Source organism: Podarcis pityusensis, assembly GCF_964106645.2.
Source record: "Podarcis pityusensis genome assembly, chromosome: 6".
In the NCBI taxonomy this organism is placed as follows: Eukaryota; Metazoa; Chordata; class Lepidosauria; order Squamata; family Lacertidae; genus Podarcis; species Podarcis pityusensis.
This window is the reverse complement of record NC_138030.1, coordinates 98690033-98715805: the sequence shown is the minus strand read 5'-3', so window position 1 is coordinate 98715805 and position 25773 is coordinate 98690033. Positions and strand designations below refer to the sequence as shown.

Sequence of the window (25773 nt, the reverse complement as noted above, 5' to 3'; positions counted from 1 at the left end):
TGGCCAATCGTACCGCACGGGGTCCTTTGAATAAAATCTCTCCTGCGGTAGAGGAGCTGTTGCTGCCTCCTACGATTGCGCAAAGGAAGTACCGCGACGCGCTGTGCTGTGATTGATGGGGCTTTCTGTCACTTTCCCATGGGAGGCGGGGAAAGTTGGAGTCTTGAAGAAACGAGATTTGCGGCGGCGGCACTTCCGCTTCCGGCGTGGTGGTGGTGTGTTTGTTTTCTGTTTTCCGGCCTCCGAAGCTAAAGGGCTTCAAGGCTAAGCGTCTAGCCGCCTCAGACCCGCCGCCCGCCCGATCCGGCCCCTCGGCGGTTCTCGGGAAGAGCACAGAGAAGAGCAGCCCCGCCCGCGTCCGTCGCATCCTCCGCGGGATCCGCCTCGCTTAGCCCTTTGCCGGGCGAAGAGGCCTGGGGTCCGTCCGAACCCCTCCGCCCCACCCATTGGAAGTCCCAGCAGCCCGAGGTCGGCCGAGATGGGGCTTGTGGGACCAAGGAGACAGCAAGAAGGTATTTGTGCAGCGCTTTCTGTTTAAGGCGCTTCCCGCCCGTCATCCAACCCCGTATTCCTCTACGGCAGCCCACAAGGTTCGTAGGGACACCAGGAGCTGCCTGCTACCGACTCAGACCTTTGGTCCTTTCACCTTCCTCAGTCTGCAAAAAATGTTAGGAATCAAAGGGTAGTAAATGTGCAGAAATAACTACGCTCATTTCCTACTTACTGGCGATCTGTATTCTAGGGGCAGCCTCAAGGAATTATAAGCTCCTTATAAATGTAACTATCGGCCCTGCATGAGCATTAAAATTTGGGGGTAAAGATGAATGACTATATAGTATGTGGGACTGCTTGGGGACTCGCCCTCCTTCAAAAACTCAGCGAAAATCCAAGAGGTGACATGGAAGGCAATTTTTGGGTGGTGGTGTGCCCATTAGACTTTATCAGAGTGACCCATCTTTGTCTCTGATATGATGGATGGGATGTGGGGAAACGTTTGTCTTTCATATGTGGTGGTGTTGCAGATAAATCGAACACTTGTAGATCCAGGTTTTCACCACGCTTGCTGACATCACAGGTTAATCTCTCCATCCAGAACCAGGTCTTGCTTTACTGTCATATGAACCCCTTGGTACAATTCAACAGCATGTGCTTAATTTGCTCTTTGTCAGAAGTGTGTAGTGCTTTCTGAACATCTAAGGTAAAGGTAAGGTAAACCATTAGGTTCAGTCGTAACCGACTCAGGAGTTGTGGCGCTCATCTCGCTTTATTGGCTAAGGGAGCCGGCGTACAGCTTCCGGGTCATGTGGCCAGCATGACTAAGCTGCTTCTGGCGAACCAGAGCAGCACACGTGTCAGGGGTTCAGGAGCAGAGGCAAGGGCAAGGGAGGAAACAGAGAGCGAGGGAGAGGAGGCAGAAGAAAAGATGAGTGATGACGACGACCCGAGATCTCCGAGTCTTTCCAGTGAATCAGAAGATTCACAGAAAGGAGCACCAGTGGCCAGGGCAAGGGGGGAGCCTAGGGGGACACCCCAGGAAGATAGAGCCAGAGGGGACTCAGAGGGGAGCAGTTGGAAATCAGGACCAGCGTCACCGCCAGAGAGCAGGGAGGAGGAAGGGCGCCAGGGATCAAGCGCTGGCAGCTCACAACAGGGGGGAGGGCACGAGTCAGGAGTGGCCACACCTCCATCGGGGAGCGAAGAAACGGTCAGACGGAAGGTGGAAGGTTGGGCGCGCGTGCCAAGTTCAAATGCACAGGAAGGTGGCGCAGTAGGCAGCCCGGAAAGGGAGCCAGGTCCTAAAGCCCGCCGAAAGGAGGGAGAAGAGTCAGGGGGGTCAGCGTCAGAGGAATCCCGGAAGGAAGAGACCCCGGGGGGCAGAGGGACCCAGAGAAGAACAGTCAGGCGGAAAAGGTGGAGCAAGGCTAGGATATTAAGTTGGTGTACAAGGGGCGGAGACTCAGATGGAGCTTCGCCGATCTAACCATGAGACGTAGAGTTGCACGCAGCAGCTTGAGAATGGAAACTGTAACTCAATAAAGACTTTTATTTAATGATCGCTGGCTAGCGTGATCCTCTGTGAGCTAGGATCTGGAAGCAGCTCTGACAGTAAGATCCATCTCCAGATTGTGGGCATCTACGTCCTCGCGGAGAGGAGAGAAAGCGGGTGCCTACTAGCGAGCTCACGAACGGCAGACAACATGACGGCCGAACAGCAGATAGTGGAACTCAGGGAAGCAGTGACACGACTGAATGCCGAGGCTCTTGCATCCAGGAAGAGAGAGGAGGACGCAGCTGCCGCCTACAGGGATCTCCAGGTCAGGTTGGAAGTGCTTACGAAGCAAGGGCAACTGACACCCAAACCGGAGGGGATTGGGTTGGGGAGACGAACAGGCGGTCTGGTCTCTCACTTCGATGGGAATTTGCAACAGTACCCCAACTTTAGAGCAGATGTAATGTGTGCACTGCAAATGCTGAACAAAGACTTTAGAGATGAGCAAGAGAAGGTGGGATTCATCATGTCCCATTTGCATGGAGATGCTAAAGCATGGCTGCGCAATTTGTGGAGAGATAAGGATCCGGCGCTCCAAAATGCGGATGCCTTTATTAAAGCGATGGATGGGTGCTTTTTATCAAGCATTGACGTGGATCTTGCTCGGCAGGAGATACATGGACTGAAGCAAGGGAGGGCCAGCGTAAGGCAGTACCATGCCCGCTTTTTCGCTTTGGTCAGTGCCCTGGAATGGGACAGAGATTCGGCTCCTGTAAGAGACCTGTTTTGGGAGGGATTGCACGGCTCGGTTAAAGATGAAATTGCGAGGGGGGAGAGACCCTGGACCACGCAGGAGATCGTTCAGAGGGCGCTGGCGGTGGGGGTGCGGCTGGAAGGACGTCCGTGGAGCAGGGACGAAGGGCGTGGAGGGCGCGAACCAGCCAGGGGCTCCTCCTTCCTTCCCAGAGAAGCAGCGCGTGCGCAATCCACGCCTCCGCCAGGAGGAGGAGCGGAACCTATGGAGGTTGGAGGTGCAAGGGCTCAGTCAGCAGCCAGAGCCCTAGCACCGGCAGCAGTGAAAGCGAAGCCTCCTAGAGGGAACAGGAAGTGTTACATCTGCGATGATCCACAGCATATGGCGAAAGAGTGTCCCCAGAGGCTCCACAAGCACACTGCAGCCTCAGCAAGGGTAACTGCAGCAACGCAGCAAGGACAACCACAGCAGGGAAACGAAGGAGTCTGGTTGGAAGAAGAGGCACTGGGGCCCAGCCAGACGTGTCAGTGAAGCAGTCCCCAGAGATTTTACAGCCCATGGACCCCCTCCCGCCCAAACCGGTAGTGAGGCTCACCGCGTCGCTCCAGCTGCCCAATGGAATCACCATGGACGTGCCAATCACCATTGACTCCGGAAGCAATGCGGACTTTATAGGGCAGGACTTTGTCGACCGGCACGCTATACAGTTGCTGCCTGCCACGCTGCCCCTGCAGGTTGTCACGGTGGATGGCAGGGAGCTGCTAGGGGGGCAAGTGGTGAAGCAGACGCCACCAATGGTGATGCGACTTGGGAATCACAGGGAAATCATCAGCTTCAATGTCACTCAACTATCGGACACGCCCATTGTATTGGGCATGAGTTGGCTGGACAAGCACAGCCCGACGCTGGCTTGGTACCAGAGGCAGCTGACCTTCGGCTCTTCCTTTTGCGCTGAACACTGCATCGTGCCCAGGCAGGAAGGAGGGGAAGAGGAGTCACAGCTGCAGCTAGGCACGCTGCAAGCGGTTCCCCACAAGTACGCAGAATTTTTGGAGGTTTTCTGCGAGAAAGAGGCAGACAGGCTACCCCCCCACAGACCATATGACTGCAAAATTGACCTGCTGCCGGGGGCGGCGCTGCCCAAAGGGAAGCTGTATTCCATGTCTGAGGACGAACTGCAGGAACTCAAAGAGTTCATAGATCATAATTTGGAGCGCGGTTTCATCCGAGAGTCCAAGGCAGCGGGGGGCAGTCCGGTATTCTTTGTTAAGAAGCGGGACACGCCCCAAAAAAGACTTGTAGTGGACTTTCGCATCTTGAACAGTATGACCAAGCCATCGGACTTCCCCATGCCCCGAATCGACGACCTCCTCGCAAAGGTACGGAAGGGCAGAGTGTTCACCAAGTTGGACCTGCGAGGGGCATACAACCTCATTCGCATGCGGGAGGGAGATGAGTGGAAGACAGCCATGTTCACGCCCCTGGGCACCTACGAATATAGAGTTATGCCTTTTGGATTGCAAAATGGCTCCCACGTTTTTCAAGCTTTCATGCATCACGTGTTGGCGGGGCTCCTCTACAAGACGTGCGTCTGTTTCTTGGATGACATCCTGATCTTTTCGGAATCGCAGCAGGAGCATGACAGACACGTCAAGGAAGTGCTGAGCAGGCTACAGCAACATAGGCTTTACGCCAAGCTGGAGAAGTGCCAATTCGACGTGACCGAGGTGGATTTCCTGGGCTACAAGTTGTCTGATAAAGGGCTCGCCATGGACAGCGCCAAGGTCCGAGCAGTGTTGGATTGGAAAAGCCCACGCAACCGGAAGGAGGTCCAACGGTTTGTCGGCTTCGCGAACTTCTATCGCAAGTTTATCAAAGGCTTTGCGATGCAGACAGCGGCCATCACGGACACGCTCAGCTCCAAGAAAAAGAAGTTCATCTGGACAGAGCAGGCGGAGCAGTCCTTTCAGGCACTCAAGCGTCTCTTCGCGTCGGAAGAGCAGCTGCTTCATGTCAACCCCAGCAGGCCGATGAGGGTGGAGACAGACGCTTCGGACAGAGCCGTGGGAGCAGTCCTGCTGCAGAAAGACCCGCAGGGGGTTTGGAGGCCGGGAGCGTTTTACTCAAGGAAGCTCAGCAAGTCCGAACAGAACTACACCATCTGGGACAGGGAGTTGCTGGCCATTCATGCAGCGTTCAAAGCGTGGAGGCACTTCCTGATCGGCGCCAAGCACACGGTGCAGGTCTGCACGGACCACAAGAATCTAGAGCACTGGCGCACGGCACAGTTCCTGAACCAGAGGCAGATACGTTGGGCTGAGTTCTTTGCGAATTTCGACTTCCGAATAGAGTATGTCCCGGGGGACACCAACATCATGGCGGATGCTCTCTCCCGTAAGCCACAGTATCTGGAGGAGGCAACGCCAGCGGCCGCCATGCACATCTTCGCACCGACAGTGTGGGCGTGCGCGGCGGCAACAGTTGACCTGGATGCGGTGCGACGAGCGTTGCAGGATGACTCCTTCGCGCAAGCAAAGATGGCAGAGGTGCACAGGGGCACGGCAGCGACCGACGAGTTCCAGCTGCGAGATGGTTTGCTCATCCGTAAAGGGGCCATCTACGTGCCGGGAGACGAACTTCGCGCCAAGGTACTGCAGCAGCTGCACGACGCGCCCACTGCCGGGCACTTTGGCAAGGAGAAGACGGTGGAATTAGTAGCCAGAGACTTCTGGTGGCCCGGAATGAGAGGGGAAGTCGCGGACTACGTGGCGAGGTGTGACACCTGCCAGAGGTCCAAACCAGTGCACAGACCGCCGGCCGGACTGCTGGAACCGCTGCAAACTCCGTTCGAGCCATGGGAGAGAGTGGCCCTGGACTTTGTCACGGATCTGCCCAGCTCGAGGGGCAAGACGGCTGTGCTGGTGGTGGTGGATTTGTTCTCCAAGATGGCACATTTCATTCCGTGTGCGAAGGTGGCCACGGCGGAACAAACCGCCAAACTGTTCATAGACCACGTGTTCAAGGTTCACGGTCTGCCGCGGTCTATTCTGTCCGACCGAGGGCGACAGTTCATCTCAAACTTCTGGCAGAGGCTGATGGGCTTCCTGAACGTCAAGATCAACCTGGCGTCGGCTAGACACCCGCAGACCAACGGGCAAGCGGAGCGGGTCAATGCCATCATGCAGCAGTACCTGAGATGTTATGCGAATCAACAGCCTGCGACGTGGGTGGATTACCTGCCTCTCGCCGAGTTCGCCTACAACAACACGAAGCACGTGTCCACGGGGGTCACGCCGTTCTTCGCCAACAACGGGAGGCACCCTAGAACCTTCCCGGGACTGGAAAGAATGGGGGAGGGGGAGCCGCAGACAGCAGATGCGTTCGCGTCGGAGTTGCAGGAGGTCCACGATCAGCTGCGGCGGCACCTGGAGCTGGCTAAACACGCATACAAGGTACAAGCGGACAAACACAGAAGGGTTGGCGAAGAGATCCATGTGGGAGACTGGGTCTGGTTAGCAGCCCACGCAGTGCCGGCCAGGTCGTTGGCGAAGAAGAAACTAGGGCATAAACAACTGGGGCCCTACCAAGTCGACGAACAGGTCAACCCGGTGGCTTTCAGGCTGGCTCTTCCGGAGGGTTCCAGAATGCATCCGGTGTTCCACAGATCGGTGCTCACTCCCTACAAGGCACCTCACAGGTTTCAGGAACCAGGAACGGCACCGGGTCCGCTCCGAGAGAGAACCGGGCAAGGGGGAGTGGCACAGGAGGAGCGCATCAACGAAGTCACGGAGATTTTGGACTCCAGATGGGGGGAAGAGGGGGTAGAATACCTTCTCGCCAAGGAGGGCACCCCGGCCAGTGCCAACAGCTGGGTGCCGGGCTACGCTTTAGACGAACCTCTGCTCAAAGAAGAGTTTCATGCCCTCTTCCCACATAGGCCAATGCCAGCAGACTTTTTCGACGACTGGCTTTTCACGCCCACGCTTTCAGCCAGCACGTTCCGGGGGTTCGACTCGGACGAGGAACCGACACGAGACGCCCGTTCCCCGGAGGGGTCACCCTCGGGATCTGCTTCAGAACCCTCGTATTGGTGGGATGATCGACCAGAGGAGCAGTTCCGCAGAAGGTGGCTGGAGGGTCCAGGACGAGCAACGTCTCCAGAAGGCAACGAGGGAGAGACGGACATGGACGTTTTCGGGGACGACCCGGGTTTCGAGCACGGCGGCACAGAGATGGAAGCGGAGGTGACCGTCGTCAACGAGAGCAGGGAGGAAGAACCGGAAGACTTCGGATGGCGGCCCGCCACGGGAAGCGAACTGTATCCGACATTCGTCCCCCTGACACGGCAGCACCCAGATCCCGCACCGGAAGGAGGGGAGGGGGGAAGAGGGGGCTTCGAGGGGGGGATGGATGTCAGGGGTTCAGGAGCAGAGGCAAGGGCAAGGGAGGAAACAGAGAGCGAGGGAGAGGAGGCAGAAGAAAAGATGAGTGATGACGACGACCCGAGATCTCCGAGTCTTTCCAGTGAATCAGAAGATTCACAGAAAGGAGCACCAGTGGCCAGGGCAAGGGGGGAGCCTAGGGGGACACCCCAGGAAGATAGAGCCAGAGGGGACTCAGAGGGGAGCAGTTGGAAATCAGGACCAGCGTCACCGCCAGAGAGCAGGGAGGAGGAAGGGCGCCAGGGATCAAGCGCTGGCAGCTCACAACAGGGGGGAGGGCACGAGTCAGGAGTGGCCACACCTCCATCGGGGAGCGAAGAAACGGTCAGACGGAAGGTGGAAGGTTGGGCGCGCGTGCCAAGTTCAAATGCACAGGAAGGTGGCGCAGTAGGCAGCCCGGAAAGGGAGCCAGGTCCTAAAGCCCGCCGAAAGGAGGGAGAAGAGTCAGGGGGGTCAGCGTCAGCGTCAGAGGAATCCCGGAAGGAAGAGACCCCGGGGGGCAGAGGGACCCAGAGAAGAACAGTCAGGCGGAAAAGGTGGAGCAAGGCTAGGATATTAAGTTGGTGTACAAGGGGCGGAGACTCAGATGGAGCTTCGCCGATCTAACCATGAGACGTAGAGTTGCACGCAGCAGCTTGAGAATGGAAACTGTAACTCAATAAAGACTTTTATTTAATGATCGCTGGCTAGCGTGATCCTCTGTGAGCTAGGATCTGGAAGCAGCTCTGACAACACGGAAACGCTGTTTATCTTCCCGCCGGAGCAGTACCTATTTATCTACTTGTACTTTTTGGTGTGCTTTCGAACTGCTAGGTTGGCAGGAGCAGGGACCGAGCAATGGGAACTCACCCCGTCGCGGGGATTCGAACCACCGACCTTCTGATCGGCAAGCCCTAGGCTCTGTGGTTGAACCCACAGCGCCACCCATTTGCCATGCTAGGGTTGTTCAAAGTACCTACAGTATGGTACTCATTCTTATGCTTTGTAAATAAGCAGATGTAAATTTCTCCTCTGGTCACTTACGTTATCTCCCTGGAGAGGACTAATCTTCTCAAGAAATAACATGAGTTAAAACAGTGTGTTTACATATGTATGTACAGTGGTACCTCGGCCTACAGACGCTTCAGGTTACAGACTCCACTAACCCAGAAATAGTACCTCGGGTTAAGAACTTTGCTTCAGGATGAGAACAGAAATCGTGTGGCAGCGGGAGGCCCTGTTAGCTAAAGTGGTATCTCAGGTTAAGAACAGTTTGAGATTAAGAACAGAACGAATTAAGTTCGTAACCTGAGGTACCACTGTATGGGGTATTTTTTTATTTCCTGTGTGTATTTGACTGATAAACCAATAAAAATTACCTAACTGGTAATTAGTTTCAAACAGCCATTTTCCATTGAAGTTCCTTGCTCAAGAGATTACTACATCTAGGTCAATAATATAGTGATCTTCTCAGCTAAAAAGGTAAAGGTATCACTGACCGTTAGCTCCAGTCGCAGACGACTCTGGGGTTGTGCACTCATCTCGCTCTATAGGCCGAGGGAGCCGGCGTTTGTTCGCAGACAGCTTCTAGGTCATGTGGCCAGCATGACTATAAGCCACTTCTGGGGAACCAGAGCAGCGCATGGAAACGCCGTTTACCTTCCACCAGAGCAGTACCTATTTATCTACTTGCACTTGACGTACTTTTGAACTGCTAGGTGGGCAGGAGCTGGGACCGAACAACAGGAGCTCACCCTGTCGTGGGGATTCAAACTGCCAACCTTCCGATCAGCAAGCCCCAGGCTCAGTGGCTATTGACTATTATAGTTTGTCGTTGTCGTTGTTTGTGTTGCTCATGGATGCTCCATGACTGCTGGGAGGAGTACAGAGAGAAGAAATACCATGGTGTATTTGCAGCAGCGCAACCGGACGCCTTCATCTGCCCCAACTGTAACAAAACTTGTCTCTCCCACATCTGACCTTTAAAGCCCTAAACGGCCTCGGTCCACTATACCTGAAGGAGCGTCTCCACCCCCATCATTTTGCCCGGACACTGAGGTCCAGTGCCGAGGGCCTTCTGGCTGTTCCCTCCCTGTGAGAAGTGAGGTTACAGGGAACTCAGGCAGAGGGCCTTCTCGTTTGTGGAGCCCTCCCTGTGGAACTCCCTCCCATCTGATGTCAAATAGAAAAACAACTACCAGACTCTTAGAAGACATCTGAAGACAGCCCTGTTTAGGGAAGCTTTTAATGTTTAATAGACTATTGTATTTTAATATTCTGTTGGAAGCTGCCCAGAGGGGCTGGGGAAACCCAGCCAGATGGACGGGGTATAAATAATATATTATTATTAATATTATTACTATTATTATTATTACTTTTTTATATTATTATTATTATTATTATTGTCATCATCATCATCAGACCCTATAGTCACAGCAGACGCTGCAACCTTCCAACAGTTGACCTCACTCTCAAAGGCACACTCCTCCATTGTCTCCTGAGACAGATGGATGCCCACAACCTGTTGTTATTTGCATTGCGCATGCATAATGCCTTAAATTCAAATTAATCTCTGGCACTGATCAGTTTTGTAGAGCAATATTGGTCGCTAACATTCCACAGCCCCTTTGGTAAATGGAAACTCAAGAATTTGTTGCACCATGCACTCAGGTTATCTTTTCTCTTTGGCAGCCTGCAAGCCTTTTGGATTATATAATAAATCAGAGTTGGAAGGGACCCTAAGGATCATCTACTCCAACCCCCTGCAATGCAGGAATATGCAGCTATCCCACACAGAAATAAAACCTGCAAACCTTGGCATTATCAGCATCACACTTAAACCAACTGAGCTATCCAGGTGTTGCTTTTTCTTTTGTTTTTTTTATTGGGTTTTATAAACAAGAATATCGTTATACAAATAAGTATACCAAGTTTCCTCATGTCATTTGTATATCACAAAAAATAGCATACTCTTGACAGGTCTCTCCAGTGTCTGGCTATCATGTTTCTGGCTGCTGAGAGTAGGTGGGTTATGAGCTGTTTGTGGTATGAGTGGGCATTGTTATATTGGAAGATTTTTAGTAGGGCCAGTTCTGGGGTGACTTCTAATACTTGTTTAGTTATTTTGTATATTTCTTGTGTGACTACTGTCCAGAAGAGTTGGTTAATCTCATAGCCTATGTCATCCTCCCATTGTTTTTTGATTACGTCAAGGGGGTTTGTGGGGTTTTGGAGCAGTATTTTGTATATTGTGGATACCAGCCCTTTGCCATGTCCCTTTGTTGTTAGGAGGAGGTTTTTGAAGGTTGTCAAGGGCCTAGTTGCTGCTGATTTTACAATTGGGTTGCTTAGGAGGGCATGTAATTGGTGGTGTGTTAGCCAGGGCATCTGGGTATGCCCTAGTTTGTCTTTTATTTCTTGTGTTGATATGGATTTGTTGTTTTCGTAGAAGTCTGCTAGGAGGTATAAGCCTTTGGCCTGCCAGGTTTTTATCTGAAGGTTTTGTTCTGCGTGGTGGAATAGTGGGTGGTGTGCCAGGGGTATTAGTGGGGATGGGGTTGGGGACAATTTACCTACTTATTCTTTCCATGCTTTAAGCATGGTCTGTGTAAACCTGTTTAGTGTGGTGGGGATTTCCCTTATTTTGTTTGGGAGGAATGGGCATGCTGTGGTGGGGGTATTTTCAGTTGTGTCTCTCTCCAAGTGTACCCATTGTTTCATCTCGTCTTCTAGAATATATGGGATTATGTAGCATACTTGGTTGGCGGTGTAATATGATTCTATGTTGGGGATTCCCCATCTTCCTTCTGAGGAGGGGAAGTGCAGGTATTTGGGGCTTATTCTTGGTTTATTATGTGAGAATATAAATACCGTATTTTTTGCTCTATAAGACTCACTTTTTCCCTCCTAAAAAGTAAGGGGAAATGTGTGTGCGTCTTATGGAGCGAATGCAGGCTGCGCAGCTATCACAGAAGCCAGAACAGCAAGAGGGATTGCTGCTTTCACTGCTTTCACTCTTACTGTTCTGGCTTCTGAGATTCAGAATATTTTTTTTCTTGTTTTCCTCCTCCAAAAATTAGGTGCATCTTGTGGTCTGGTGAAAAATAGGGCACGTGTATTTTTTTCTGCCATTTGTGAAGTTGGGCTGGGGGAATTCAGATTAGGAGAGTTTGGAACAGGTAGGTTGATTTGGGAGGGTGATCATTTTGATCATGACTTTTGTCTGAGAGAATGAAGCTGGTATTGTTCCATCTCTTCAGGTCTTACTTGATTTGTCGCCACAAGGGGTTGTGGTTGTGGAGGTATAATTTGTTGAGGTTTCTGGTTATTTGTACCCCTAGGTATCTGAACTTGGTGCGGGAAAGTTTTATCTTGGTGATGTTTGTGAATTCTTTTTGGGTATGAGGGGGGTGTTGAAGCACATAGCCTCAGACTTTGCAAAGTTTACCTGTAGGCCTGACACTGTTGCAAATGTGTTGAGTTCCCTGATTATGGATGGGTAGGCAAACTAAGGCCCAGGTGCCATATCCGGCCCAATCCCCTTCTAAATCCGGCCCGTGGACGGTCCGGGAATCAGCATGTTTTTACGTGAGTAGAATGTGTCCTTTTATTTAAAATGCATCTCTGGGTTATTTGTGGGGCCTGCCTGGTGTTTTTACATGAGTAGAATGTGTGCTTTTATTTAAAATGCATCTCTGGGTTATTTGTGGGGCATAGGAATTTATTAATTCCCCCCCCCCTTCAAAACATAGTCTGGACTTCCGGGTTAGCGCCATCGGCGAATGGCGGAGTTCCTCCGACCGGAGGAACTGGCTCCGTGGAAACTGGGTCTTCCCGCCGCGGCGAAGGTGGGGACCCGCTAGAAATCCCAGGCGGAGGAAGCCTGGGAACGTGGGGTTCGGCAGGGCACCAGGAGCACCTCCCCTACTCACGGGGAACCCCATTTCGGGGTTCCGGAGTGAAGTGGGGTGAGCGGTGCGGTGCTGCGAACTGATTGCTACTTTCACGGAGTGAAGCCGCACAGCCATTGCCGGAGAGCGCTGACTTTTTCCTGTGGACAATTGGATTTAAAACAAGTACCCGTGAGTAGAAACGGAAAATTGGATCAAGAAATACCCTAATTTGGCACCGAAGCGGGAAGGTTCAAACAGGAAGTCCGCCTTCCGCTTTTTGTACATAGACTGAAGCAAAAACCTTGTAAGCTAAGTCTGGAAAGTCGTTAAAAAAGTCTAAATTTCCTTCATTTATAACCACTAAAACCCCCTTGGAAGCAGGAGAAAAGGGGGGGGGAATCTTTGTTTAAGCCTGCAGGAGAGGGAGTGAAGAAAGATAAGTTTCCACTGTCTCAAACCTGGGAACGGGGGGTCAGAGACAGAAATTGTTGGAGAGGTTCACTGACTGTGAATGGAATACTTTGACAGATAGCTAAAGAAGAGAAATAAACTGATTCCAATGTTGCCTTTTGCATTCTAAAGAAACAAAATATCTGAAAAATGAAAGTAATTTTCCTTTGTTGGACTTGCCTTAAAAAGATGGATACAAATAGAAATTGTCTCCTCTAGAGGGAGCTTGTTAAATTGTTGCTGCAGTCTATTTGAGGACTCTACAGCTGTGAGATTAAGATCGTGGGACCAGTCCTTTTGACCTTGAATAAAAATGAGCTGGGAGGAAGTTTTGGTGCTTGCTTTATGCAAAACAAGTGCTTTGTTGGAACAGATGCATGAGAAGATGGATCTGATGAATGAGAAAACGGATTTGATGACTGTTGTGGTCAATAACTGTGGACAAACAGGGAATATTGATACAGAAACCATTCAGGGACCAACTCGGGAACCTGTATTGATTGGGCAAGTGCAGAAGATAATGGAGGAGGTTGCGGTTGCACCTCAAATAATACAAATGGAGAGATCTGAGGCCCTGCAGGAGCATAAGCCGCTGTTTTTGAAGATTGAAGTTGGAGTGGGCCAGGGGGAGTCTGGAGCTGAGGAGGTTCTTAACTTCGGAGGGACTTTGAAATATGCTCTTAAATATTTTTTGGATTACATTGATGACTGTGGGGAGTGGGACTGTGGGGAATGGGCTGGTTTGATGAAGGGAGATGGAGATAATCTTGGGCTGGAACCTCCCAGAGACCTACTCCTCAATGAGAAAGGAAAGAAATTAAGAAAGAGACCAACAAAAGACAAGGAAAAGTGCAGGTATAAACAAGAAGAAGAAGATCTGCAGAAGGGACATGGAAGAGACTTAAGAGCCTCGGACATAAGATTACCGGGTTGATGGACGAGATGGAATGGACAGTAAGGACTGACATGACCCGAGACCAGGAAGAAGAGACGCTGGATGAAGATTGGAAGAAAATTTATAAAGAAAAATTTTTATTTAGGGAATTAGTCTAAAATTAATGAATACTAGGGAAAATGTTGGAATGAAACTATATGGCTTTAGTAGAAATGATATAAGGAGTTATGTATAATTCAGTATTAAGTTTCAAGCTCTAAGGTAGTTTATGGTAAGATAAGGTTAAATAAATTAAGGCAATTTGAATAACAGAATATGGGGAAAGATGGAAAGGATTTGTTGCGTTAATTAATAGGTTAAATTGTTAAGATAAATTATTCAATAAAAATTGAGAAAGATGGAAAGAATTTGCTGAAATAACTAATTAAACTAGAATACAAAAAGGGAGGTGTGAGGAGGTCAATGAAACAAGCAAATGGAAGTTAAAGATATGTAACATGGGATTTGTGTCTTTTTCTTTTTTTATCTTTTTGCTGTATTGTTGTATTGGTTTTTATGCTTTTTTCCCTTCTTTTTTATGTATTGTAGTGTTGTTTCCTATTTTTTCTTTTTTTCTGTAATTCTGAATTTTTAAATAAATATTATTTTTTAAAAAAACAAAATATAGTCTGGCCCCCACAAGGTCTGAGGGACAATGGACCGGCCCCCTGCTGAAAAAGTTTTCTGACCCCTGGTTTAGGGGGTCTGGTGTTGTGACCATTAGGTCTTCTGCAAAGAGCCCCAATTTATAGGTTCTGCCTTTTATTTCAGGTGTTGCTTTTGTGATTGAACAAAATTACCTCTTCACTGAGCATATCAATGGCTACATTTGACACTGACCTAGAATTCCTGCCTGAAACCAACTGCAATAAGCTGTCAGTGAGCTGACTCATTGGAATGGAAGTTAGTAAAGAATGGCCAAATTCTCAAAAAGGCAAGTATTTCCCATCTTAGTTAATATTAATGGAAATGTGTTCAATTGAATTTAATAGAACTGGGACATAATATGAAACTAGTCTGGGAAGATCAGTATTGCTGATCATTCCAATTGCTAAATGGAGCCTCCAGGACCAGACGTGGTATTATTTGGCATGCTAATTGCTAGGAGTGGGGAACAAAATTCAGAGAATGGCTGGTTCATATTCGCCTATGGGCTGTGCAGAAGCATATGGCTGTCTGCTGTTGAAAACCATCAGCACTGAACATTGTGTTTTGAATAAATTGTAGAAAGGTACCCATGTTGGCTGACCACAGAGAAAGCAACACTATTGTGCTTCTTTAAAGACTAGTGCATGTGTAGTTTAAACTTGTAGGCACGGGCCTCCTTCAGTAGCATTTGTGCGGGCTCCTACCAAAACATACCACAATCAATTTGTTGGTTTTGAAGGTATCACAAGACTCATTTGCATGGCATGCCAAGCTTATCCATTCATTGCAGTAAATCTGCAGCCCTGGAATTGCCCTTAGTTGCTCTTGTACTCTGGGCATATTGGCTTTGCAGAAAGAGTATCTGAGGAAGCCGAGGCAGGACTGTAAAAAGTAGCATCCGCTCCATGTGCAATGTTCCTCTGACATATGCAGTACTGTTGCCACGGAGATAATGATTGTCCTAGTGTCATTATCCATCTATCAACAGTAAGAGTGAATTTGCTGTATGATATTGTTCAGCAAATGGAGCATTTCTGCTGAACACTAAAAACTGCTACATATTTGAGTAGGTTCTCTAAAACCAATTGGAGCATTATATGTTTCATGTTCTGAAAATACCAAAATCACTAACAATTGCCCTTTGTACATTTTGCTTTTTAGGTTAAGTGACTCAAATCTTTCACTTCCAATCCAGACCTGAAAATTGTATGCCACAAATGCAACTGGTCAGGAACACTGTTAAAATTCTTAAATGTACTACAGCTCGTTGCCATTTCCTGCCTTGAAAATTCAGCACCACGGGGGCCGAGGTGTTCAGTGGGGACTTATTCTAAAGTGTGCAGAGGATGACAGTCTTAAAGTCTCTTGCTAGTGAGAGGGTGTGTGGTAGCTTTACAAACTCAACTACTCATAGATGCTGCATAAACTACAAAGCAGATTTATAAATAACTATGACAGGAGACCACATGGTCATATGTACTAAACACCAGCTTTTCTGTTTAGGCTGTGGGTGCCCAAGCTGTCTTCCCCCCTGCCAAATTTATCTCCCCCCTGCAAAGTTTGCTGAAAGGCAATAGGGTTTTTTTTGTTGTTCTTGTTTTTATTATGTATTTTTATGCTGTGAACCACCCTGAGATCTTCACATGAAGGGTGGTATGTATACAATCTATTTCTATGATGATGATGATGATGATGATGATGATAAGGACACATGTTGAAAGTCGCCATCCTGTGCCTTCCTCCTCATAAAGTCCAAATGCCTCAAGTTGTTTAGCAGGCTGAAAAGACTATGCTCTCCTGTGTGCAAAGTTGCACACACGTGAACTACACCATTGGCACATGGACCCCAACTGCCCCCCCACTGGACTGGATGTAGCCATTGGATGCAAAAAGTTTGCCTACTCTTGCTTTAGCTACTGGTTTATGCATTGTTCCAATTATAAGTTGACCAGTAACCTGATGACTGTGAGTAGTATTATCAAATTGAAAATAGAATTTTATTTGATCATAATCTGTATGCTACTTAATTGTAAAAACTACTACGTTGGGTTTACAGAGAATCTAAAATGTACACAAAAATGAACGCTAAAAGTCAAGTTTACTGTAAGTTTACCTTAAACTCAAAATATAAATAAAATAAGCAGTTTAAAATATACATCATAAAATAAAATTGCACATTAAAATACACACTAACTTTACATATTTGGATAGGTTCATCTAAACACATGTATTTAACTGGTGTTGAAAACAGTTATAGCAAAGGAACCTGATGAATGTAAATGGTATGAAAGTTCCAAATCGATTTCTACATTTCAGGTTCTGGCACCAGCTGTTTTATCCCTATCTACCATTTTAATTAGAGAACATATAGAAAACAGTGCTTTTATAATGCCTGTAACATGCACACTGTTATAGAATGCAAAGCAGGTCATTGCAGGGAGAGGGGGAGTGATGCCTCCTTCCACAAGTAGAGTTTTATGAAACGGCTGTACACAAAAATTATATAAAATTGACGCATCCACTGAAAATATATCTAAAGTAAGGTTGACTTCTTTTTAGAGTAGATTAAGTTTATACCCTGCTTTTCTGTTAAAATTGTCAAAGCAAGCTAACACTGAAAGCACAATATAAAAGCATTAGAAGTACTGTATTTTTCGCCCTATAGGACGCACTTTTTCCCCTCCAAAAATGAAGGGGAAATGTGTGTGCGTCCTATGGGGCGAATGCAGGTTCCTTGGCTTCAGCGATAGCAACGCAAAGCCTAGGAAGCCTGCGCTCCGGAGGCTTCGCGTTGCTTTCGCTGAAGCCAGAAGAGTCTGCTCTTTGAGGCTGGCGGTGGGGGAAAGCAGCGCTTCCTCCCATCGCCAGCCCCAGAGGATCGGGGGGCAGCGGGAAGGCACGCAACGCCTTCCCGCTACTCTCCGACCCAGTTTTGAGGCTGGTGGTGGGGGAAAGCAGCGCTTCCCCCCATCGCCAGCCCCACAAGCTGGGTCGAAAAGCCCGCAGGAGCCGTGCAGCCTTTAAAGAGCGCACGGCTTTTGCCTACTTTTCCCCAAGGAGGGAGAAGGGACTGACTGGCCGATTTGGTCCCTTCTCCCTCCTGTGGGCTTTTGCGGGAGATGGGGGAATTCCCCCACCTCCCGCAAAAGCCGCGCGCTCTTTAAAGGGGCTGTGCGGCTTCTGCTGGCTTTTCTACGAGGTGGGAGAATTCATCCACCTCATAGAAAAGCCCGCAGGAGCCATGCAGCCTTTAAAGAGCGCGCTGCTCTTGGGGGGGGGTTTCCCCGAGGAGGGAGAAGGGACTGACTGGCCGTTTCAGTCCCTTCTCCCTCCTGGTCGAAAAGCCTGCAGGAGTCGCGCGTGGCTCCTGTGGGCTTTTGCGGGAGGTGGGGGAATTCCGCCACCTCCCGCAAAAGCAGGAAGAAGGTCTTGGAGTAGCGCACAGGCTGCATGCAGCCTGTCCGCTGCTCCCAGAGCTGCGGGGGGGGGGGGATAATATTTTTCCTTGATTTCCCCCCTGAAAACTAGGTGTGCCCTATGGGCCGGAAAATACGGTACATATTTAGCATGACAGTATAAAGGATAATATTTTCCAGCTGCTGCTGCTCAATGTTGTTTCCAGAGCAGAATTTCTGGGGGTTGGACTTTGATCTCCAAAACACCATCCTCTTGGGAGCCATCTATGGTTTGTTTTTCTAATTTATATTAGAACCGGATAATGCAAGACACTGGAGAATGCCAAAAAATTATTACTACTACTATCTGAATGAGAAATATGAATATGCAGTCACAACTTATTTAAAAGGCAGAAGATAGTGCAAATTGTACTTAACATTTGTTTACATGCATTTTATATTTGGAAAACAAAAGCACATTTGCTACATTTGTTATCTTTTTATATTCAAACATTGTATATAATAGAAATGTAAGAATCATTGCATTGGAGGATTTGCATTGCCACATTGCAATCCTGGATTTGCATAAAGTCATGGCAGGGGAGGGTGGGAGCACTGAGACATAAAAAGGGGACATTTTAAACAATGGTAGAAGTCTAAGTAGAGCAAGCAGGGGTGACACTGAGGAGAGGAAGTGACTGTTTAAAATAAGTTACAGATAGGTAGCCGTGTTGGTCTGCCATAGTCAAAATAAAAAAAATCCTTCCAGTGGCACCTTTAAGACCAACTAAGTTAGCAGGCTCATCTCAGCTATCTGCCAATCTCCCATTCCCACCACCCTTCTGAGTAATACCCCTCCCCACCTTCTCACTATATAGAAGGATCTGGCAACTTCTGTTTCAGTGTATCTGAAGAAGTGTGCTTGCACACGAAAGCTCATACCAAGAACTAACTTAGTTGGTCTTAAAGGTGCTACTGGAAGGATTTTTTTTATTTTGTTTAAAATAAGGTTTGAGTACAACAAGATGGAAGTTAGGAATGTTAGCTTTTTGGAGTTAGCATCTGTGTTGAACCCATCTCTTTAATTTCTTGTTAGAACTTTTTTAAAATCCCTCAGTGTTCCACCATCCTTGCTTTACTCAAACCTTTACTGCTGTTTAAAACTGCCATTTCTCCTTTCAATGTTACTACATAATTTATGTGGAAATGGTTTAATTTGGTTGCATACTTTTTGATGTTTTATTTGTTTATGACCACTTTTGTTATGTTTGCAATTTATATTTTTTCATGTTGTAAGCCGCCTTAAACATGATTTGAACTAGGAAAAGGTGAAACAAATAAAATTATGTATGGCCATTACTGCTTTATTCAAACTTCTGCCATTGTTTAAAACAACCACTTTCCCCCTCTCACCGTACTACCCTTCTTGCTGTACTCAAACATCTCTCTCTGCCATTGCTCAACTGTCTTGTGTGAGATAAAGGATGCAGAGCCCGCAAATATTCCATAATACCTTCCCACAATGTATTTCACTTCTTGTACAATGTGGTGTGCTCAACATTAAGTGCAAGATTCAATGCAGTAATTTACAGCAGAAGAGATATTTTGTGAGCAGGCAAACCACCCACATGTGTGCAACACCCCCCAACTGATCTTAACTGAAGAAGCTAACTGGGAGGCTTGCTCTTAAGATTCCGTTCATCTTAAAGATGGAATAACATATCATGGGTGCATGCAAAGGGGGATGCAGAATAGGAGAGAAGCTAAGGTGTGGATATGGGGGTGATCTGTGCAAGTATTGTTGGCATCCAACTTGTCTCAAGAAACAATGAAGTGCATCTCTGGGGGTGAAGTCAAACCACTGTGTTAGCAGCATTGAAGTGAGCTCCCTGTGACACAAACCTGGACTGTATATGGAGGTTCTGTGCTGTCCAGACAAGACCCCACCCCTTCGCCTTGCTGATATGGTCCAAAGGAAAGCAGAGCAATACATTTGGCACCAGTTCAGCTGCAGGTGTTATCAGATGCGTATCATTTTCATCTAACCATTTTAGGGACTCCACTCCGGATTCGTGTAGGGTTTACTTCTGAGTCTTTACTTCTCCTGAAGATATCCCACAAGGCAGCGGAGGTTTAGGATCAATTTCCTTCTAGATGGGCTACCTTCCCAGGTGGACAAGCCCCATCTGCCCCTCACATACCTCAACAACACCTGCAGAAACTGCCTTCTTGATCGTTGGACCCCCTCTTGCTCTCATCCACTCAATCTGCTGGAGCCTGCCTTTCCATGCAGGAGAAGTCCCTAACTCGCCAAGGGTTTGAGACCCATTGGCCCCCCTCACCTGGTTTAGCTGGCCAGATAAATCCATTCGGGGGGGGCGTGGCTGCTATCGCATACTGACAGCTTCTAGGAGCCAAAGGTGAGAGCTGAGTGCATGATGGGGACCGAAGGTGGGCAAACTACCCCTGGAGGAACATGACGTGTCCACCAGCAGAGGTGCTACCCCTCTCCAAATACCCCCACTTATCTGTGTGAGTAAGAGGCATCAAAATAGGGGTGAAGATTAAAGCAGGGGCATAAAAGGGTCCACAGAGTAGAAGGGTATGGTGGCTTCATAATTAGAAGGAGAAAAGGATGCGGGAGGAGGAAGGTGCACGTTACCATGGGGTAGTTTTGTGTGCAAGGGGGTGTTGCACACAAGGCAGGTTCATCCACAGGTCAGAAGGAAAACTTGAAGTGCGATCAGCTTTTTAATTCAGAAAAGTCAAGGTGAATACATTGCTGAGACTTGTCTGGCCCCTCCTTCCCTTTCTAGTCCTCTTCCTCTGGACTCCTCCTAAGCAGCCATAAACTACGAGGAGGAGCCCCTCTGGGCTTCCTCTTCTGTGTCATCCGGGGAGGGGGGGGACATTATTGGGTGGTTAATGTGCACAACTCTTCCTCATCCAGCAAGGCCCTGACATTGGGGTGCACAAAAGGAAGGGGAGGAGGTGGCATGGGCATAAATGTTAAAAAGGGTGGAAAGCAGGTATGCAGAACAGAAGAGAGAAGTGTCTTCAGAAGTGGGGTTAGGAAGATGAAAGTGAGCTTAGTAGTTGTAAAGTGTAATGGTTGAGTGTTGATGTGGTTGGAGGATGGGTGGCGGCTAACAGATTGAGGCTGAATCCGGACAAGACAGAAGTACTGTTTTTGGGGGACAGGAAATGGGCAGGTGTGGAGGACTCCCTGATCCTGAATGGGATAACTGCCCCTGAAGGACCTGGCGCGCAGCCTGGGAGTCATTTTGGACTCGTAGCTGTCCATGGAGGTGCAGGTCAATTCTATGTCCAGGGCAGCTGTTTACCATCTAGTACGCAGGCTGAGACCCTACCTGCCCGCAGTCTGTCTCGCCATAGTAGTGCATGCTCTAGTTATCTGTCGCTTGGGTTACTGCAATGCGCTCTACGTGGGGCTACCTTTGAAGGTGACCCGGAAACTACAACTAATCCAGAATGCGGCAGCTAGACTGGTGACTGGGAGAGACCGCCAGTACCACAACACCGGTCTTGAAAGACCTACATTGGCTCCCAGTATGTTTCCAAGCACAATTCAAAGTGTTGGTGCTGACTTTTAAAACCCCAAACGGCCTCTGTCCAGTATACCTACCCCCATCGTTCTGCCCGGACACTGAGGTCCAGCTCTGGGGGCCTGTGGCAGTTCCCTCACTACAAGTAGCGAAGTTACAGGGAACCAAGCAGAGGGCCTTCTCAGTAGTGGCGCCAGCCCTGTGAAACACCCTCCCACCAAAGGAAAAAACAAACTACCAGACTTCAGACATCTGAAGGCAGCCCTGTTTAGGGAAACTTTTAATATCTGAAGGATTGTATTTTAATATTGTTTTGGAAGCCGCACAGAGTAGCTGGGGAAACCCAGCCAGATGGGCGGGATATAAATAATAAATTATTTATTCATTATTATTATTATTATTATTAATTTGTGGATCCTGCTGGCCCACATTCTTAACACTTCTGGATTCACTCAAAACAGGGAAACTAGAGAGAAATGTCATGATTAAATCTGATATATGTAATTCTAGTGTTTCACTTTTACCTGCAAGATAAAAAATAGATGGGCGGGGTATAAATAATAAATTATTATTATTATTATTATTATTGTTGTTGTTATGGGGAAGCCCATGGGGGTTGACATGGGGGGAATGGCAAGGTGTTGGTGAGTGGAGTAAGGGGGTGCAGCCTCCCATAAACCTAAACCTAAAGACCAATTGTTCTAAGAGCTCATTGGTTCCCACAGTCAGTCTGCTCTGGAGGAAAATACAGTGGCACCTCAGGTTACATACGCTTCAGGTTACAGACTCTGCTAACCCAGAAATATTACCTCGGGTTAAGAACTTTAAGAACTTAGATCATGGCCACTGGGCCCATCACCTCCTGGCAAATAGAAGGGGAAGAAATGGAGGCAGTGAGAGATTTTACCTTCTTGGGGTCCATGATCACTGCAGATGGTGACAGCAGTCACGAAATTAAAAGACGCCTGCTCCTTGGGAGAAAGGCGATGGAAAACCTAGACAGCATCTTAAAAAGCAGAGACATCACCTTGCCAACAAAGGTCCGTATAGTGAAAGTCATGGTTTTCCCAGTAGTGATGTATGGAAGTGAGAGCTGGACCATAAAGAAGGCTGATCGCCGAAGAATGGATGCTTTTGAATTATGGTGCTGGAGGAGACTCTTGAGAGTCCCATGGACTGCAAGAAGATCAAACGCATCCATTCTTAAGGAAATCAGCCCTGGGTGCTCACTGGAAGGACAGATCATGAAGCTGAGGCTCCAATACTTTGGCCACGTCATGAGAAGAGAAGACTCCCTGGAAAAGCCCCTGATGTTGGGAAAGATGGAGGGCACAAGAAAAAGGGGACGACAGAGGACGAGATGGTTGGACAGTGTTCTCGAGGCTACAAACATGAGTCTGACCAAACTGCGGGAGGCAGTGGAAGACAGGAGTGCCTGGCGTGCTCTGGTCCATGGGGTCACGAAGAGTCGGACACGACTAAACGACTAAACAACAACAAAGAACTTTGCTTTAGGATGAGAACAGAAATTGCATGTCGTCGGCACAGCAGCAGGAGGCCCCATTAGCTAAAGTGGTGTTTCAGGTTAAGAACAGACCTCCGGAACGAATTAAGTTCTTAACCCGAGGTACCACTGTACCTGTGCCAACAACCACCTTGCTATGTTGTTGTACATCTGAGTCTTCTGAAGAGGCAAAGGATGGACATAACCATGGACCCATTTGACCAGTTAGACTCCTGTACCTGTGATGCTGGATGGTCCGTGCATATTGTGGATTTCCTGTCTGCTGGCACCAACCACATATCCAGCACGAGTGCTCTATCTTTTTTTAAAAAAATTTTTTTAACTTTTATTTTGCTTTAAACAGGTACAAATAAACAGGTACATATAAATATAGACAACCAAAATTACAAAGGAAAATTCCTTAATAGTAATGAAAAAAAACTTTTAAAACTACAAAAAATATCGAAGTACATGACACAGAACATAAGCAACTATGGGAAAGATAAAAGAAAAAAAAAGAAAAAGAAGCCATAAACTACGAGGAGGAGCCCCTCTGGGCTTCCTCTTCTGTGTCATCCGGGGAGGGGGGGGACATTATTGGGTGGTTAATGCGCACAACTCTTCCTCATCCAGCGAGGCCCTGACATTGGGGTGCACAAAAGGAAGGGGAGGAGGTGGCATGGGCATAAATGTTAAAAAGGGTGGAAAGCAGGTATGCAGAACAGAAGAGAGAAGTGTCTTCAGAAGTGGGGTTAGGAAGATGAAAGTGAGCTTAGTAGTTGTAAAGTGTAATGGTTGAGTGTTGATGTGGTTGGAGGATGGGTGGCGGCTAACAGAAGGAAGATGAGCCAAAGCAGGAAAGCTCATCTATTGTACACTTCCGTCAAGCTCACAACAGATCATTATTCTTATCAATTAACTCTACCTGCATTCCAAAGGAATCCCTCATCTTGGTATAAGGGAACATTTCTCTCTCTTATTGCCCTTCTTCCTAGGAGTAAGAGCTGTTCTGAGGGTTACTTTATGCCCTAGCCCTCCAGGGTCATGGTGCTTGACCATCAGCCATAGCCATTCTGATGGCCAGGTCTTGTAGAGGTCTGCAGTTTGTCAAGCATTGCCACCAATAGGGTCTCCTACCTGTTGAGGTGACCCTATGCTATCATCATCCTGGAGCTCATCCTGATTTCTAAAACACGGGTCCATCTACCCATGTGAATGCACAAGGCAGGGACCATTTCAGCTGCCACTGCTAATCTCATCATCCTTTTCCCTACACTACAGCTTTCTTTTTAATACCCACTTTAATGGAATATTCCTTTTCATTCAACCAGAGTAAAGAAGGGAGAGGCCACACAGCTTCTGCAGCACCCCATGACAGGTGCAAGAGGTGTTCCAGGACCTTATAAGAAACAAAAGGAGAAAAGAGGATTGGGGTCATTGCCAGGTCATACCAGTAAACCTAGCCAGGACCTCTGAGCCACTGTGAGACCAAGCCAGCCTAGGGAAGGCCAGCAGCCCCTCCTGACAGCAGCTGTCACCATTTGGGAAAGGAGTGGGGTGCTAATGCTGGCAGTAAGAAGGCTTTTTCCTGGATATAAAATCTGCAGAGAAGATGGGAAAGGTTGTACTGATGCTTTCCATTCTCTTGCTAAATTAGAGATCTGCCTGAAGACTTCTAATTCATTGTGCTCAACGTCCTCTATGACACTCTGTTATGATAAAGGGAAATATTCATAAACCAGAAAAGAACTTGTAGCGTCTTTTGACACTCTCCTGTGGACTTGTAAGGGGCCAGTCTTTAACAAAGAAACCTTTTTTTAAAAAAAGGGTGACATCAGCATGAAGCCATAGAATCTCATCTATAATTTCTGGATTGAATAGTAATTTTGGGATGTTTGAGTTATCAAATCCTACTGTTGCAAATTACTGTGTTTATTTTGCAATCGTGTAAATTTTAACAAATTTGCCCAACTGTATTTTTTCCCCATTTCATCTCTAATCCTGTATCAGGAAGTTTTTTTATGTTTGATGTTTTATTATGTTTTATATATGCTGTAAGCCGCCCAGAGTAGCTGGGGAAACCCAGCCAGCTGGGTAGGGTATAAATAAATATTATTATTATTATTCCATTTGAACTCATTATTTACATTCCCCCCTCCACAAACATGTATACAGACACCTACCAATTGAATATAACACTTCATGGAACTGATGAAATAGCTTCTAGTCAGTTAGGTCAGTAAGGCAGAAAAACTTTTCCCAGAAGGAGCCTCTGAGGAATAAATTCAAGAATGTGAATTGGTGGTTCAGTGGTAGAATTCTCGCCTGCCACACGGGAGGCCCGGGTTCGATTCCTGGCCAATCCAACTTATTTTTTTTACATTACAAATTCATAATATATTGTAACAAGTGTTTTCTTACAATCTAGAAAATCCGCAAGAACTGTGTTACTTAAAATGAGGAAGAAAACTCACATATAAGCCTGTATTTTCAATGTTCTAAGTAATGAATTTCAAACTGTCTTAGAAACACATAAACTCAATAGACAAAAGTATGCATGTTTTATATGTACTGGCAGACAGAGGGGATTGAAATTGGAAAATTTGCACAAGAGAATAAAAAACACTGGAGATGCCGGGGATTGAACCCGGGACCTCACACATGCGAAGCGCGCGCTCTACCACTGAGCTACATCCCCCAGCTCCCAGTGTCTGCTCAGTGAAGTATATGCATTCTACACTTATCCTTCAGAAAAATGTTAACCCTTTAATAATGGTTGTGTACTTGTCTCAGCATGAAAGGACAAGCAAAGGAACAGAGTCAAGCCACAACAACCACAATGCTACACAAAAGGATACAAAAGATCGCTCGCTGAAAGTTCCCTCAAGTGTCAAATTGCATTTTGCACAACTCCTCCTCTGACAAGCTGGCAGGCTAGTCTGAGAGTAGGATTATCTCATTGTGCTGATATGAAGCTAGAGACCCTGACCCCTGCCTATCTTGTCACAAAAACACACAAAGGAAAAAGCTACCCAAGGTGCTTAGGTAGAGAGTTACAATTGCTGTTTTCCTTTACTATTTTATCAGTTGACATATTGAAGAATACCGAGTTTACCTTTCAAACCCATGTGAAAGCCATAAATGAGCAGCAGACCTTGGAAGCTCCCCAGTTCCTCACACCCGCCTGACTAATTGTCCTAACTGGGCTCTGCTTCCTCT

At 47.6% G+C, this 25773-nt stretch overlaps 2 long non-coding RNA genes across 2 annotated transcripts; both read left to right on the top strand.

The window, feature by feature from the left end:
• The first annotated feature begins 270 nt into the window (after window positions 1–270).
• On the top strand, window positions 271–16100 carry LOC308479929. Its single transcript, XR_013987898.1, has 3 exons — window positions 271–512; window positions 14213–14375; window positions 15251–16100. It is a non-coding gene; the product is annotated as an uncharacterized lncRNA (long non-coding RNA).
• On the top strand, window positions 597–8567 carry LOC308479933. Its single transcript, XR_013987903.1, has 2 exons — window positions 597–1037; window positions 8394–8567. It is a non-coding gene; the product is annotated as an uncharacterized lncRNA (long non-coding RNA).
• Window positions 16101–25773: the final 9673 nt, after the last annotated feature.